General features: G+C 37.8%; 1 long non-coding RNA gene across 1 annotated transcript; it reads left to right on the top strand.

The window, feature by feature from the left end:
* Window positions 1-214: 214 nt before the first annotated feature.
* Window positions 215-754, top strand: LOC140582364 (uncharacterized). Its single transcript, XR_011985307.1, has 2 exons — window positions 215-510; window positions 715-754. It is a non-coding gene; the product is annotated as an uncharacterized lncRNA (long non-coding RNA).
* The last annotated feature ends 511 nt before the right edge of the window (window positions 755-1,265 follow it).

Here is a 1,265-nt window from a genome sequence, read left to right as displayed (position 1 = left end):
AAGTAGACAGGCAGTCGGAGAAGAATATAAGGTTTTTACCATTTATTGTCGGTTGCGTATCGAGCTGAAATAAAACCAGTCTGATCGGGATGTACAATCTTAGCTATCACTGCCTGAAGGCGGTGAGCCAACACCTTAGCCAATAGCTTAACATCAGAGTTCATTAAAGATAGGGGATGGTAGCTGGAACCATTGGCGGAGCTGGGGGGGTGGCTTACTGGGCTTAAGCCCGGGTTGTTGTTTCAGAAGCCCAGGGTCTTTTGGAGTGTAATTTATTTCATAGTTAGATGCCTGACTGACAACTGTATAAAACAAAAACTACACACAATATTCGAAGCACGTAGCGCACAGTCGTAAATTCCCCATAATTTTGGTATGATCCGAGCTCAGGCACTAGGCGACTGAGCACAGCACTTACGCATGTGAGCGAGGGGGGAGAAGCTGCTGCCTGCGAATTTGCTGTAGGAGAAGTGCAGACAGGCAGACAGAGGAGAGCTTAAGTTTGACCAGGTACCAAAGCAAATCATTCGTACTGTACAAATAGCTAATGTAAATATGACGCTGACAAAAGATTGATATCAAACTGATCACTTGACCCATATTACGTTACTTGCTCTTCGAGTGAATCAAGAAATGGCGAAATGAAAAGCCGAACAACAATGCTGTTTTTTTAGAGAGTCTTAGGTTACATGTGTGTTTATTTCATATTTTCAGTTGTTACCCTCCACGGCTAAATAAAGCACTCTAAATCGGTTTCAGTTATGTACTGGTGTACACAACAATGGACATAAGGGGCTTCTTTCACAGAAAAAACTCAGGTAAATGTTATTTTATATATTATGCTTTGTATGTTGTTCAATATATTTCTATGCAAAAAAAGAGGAATTTCAATACACAGCAGTATATCCACAGTTGAAACCAAATATTTACATACACTTTAGGGAAAAAACATAAAAACATTTTTTTTACTGTTAAACATCAATTTAGAGTAAACTTTTTTGTTTTATATAAATAAATATTGAAATATCTTTTGAATTAGTTAAATGTCAGAATAAAGAGAGAGAGAGATGTCTATTTTTTATCACTTTCATCAAATTTAGGAGTATATATTCACTAAGTTTATTGTGTCTTTAATTAATAAGAAAACTCCAGACGATTCCATTCTGAGCTTAAGAAGCTTCTGATAGGTTAGTAGAGTCACAGCCTAATAAATCTTCAACTTCACAGCATGTTTTTCAGTCATTTCTAACCCCGACCCCCCCCCC

The sequence above is a fragment of the Paramormyrops kingsleyae genome, chromosome 24, assembly GCF_048594095.1.
Source record: "Paramormyrops kingsleyae isolate MSU_618 chromosome 24, PKINGS_0.4, whole genome shotgun sequence".
Taxonomy (NCBI): Eukaryota; Metazoa; Chordata; class Actinopteri; order Osteoglossiformes; family Mormyridae; genus Paramormyrops; species Paramormyrops kingsleyae.
Note: the sequence above shows the minus strand (reverse complement) of the source record. Positions and strands in the feature narration are given on the sequence as shown.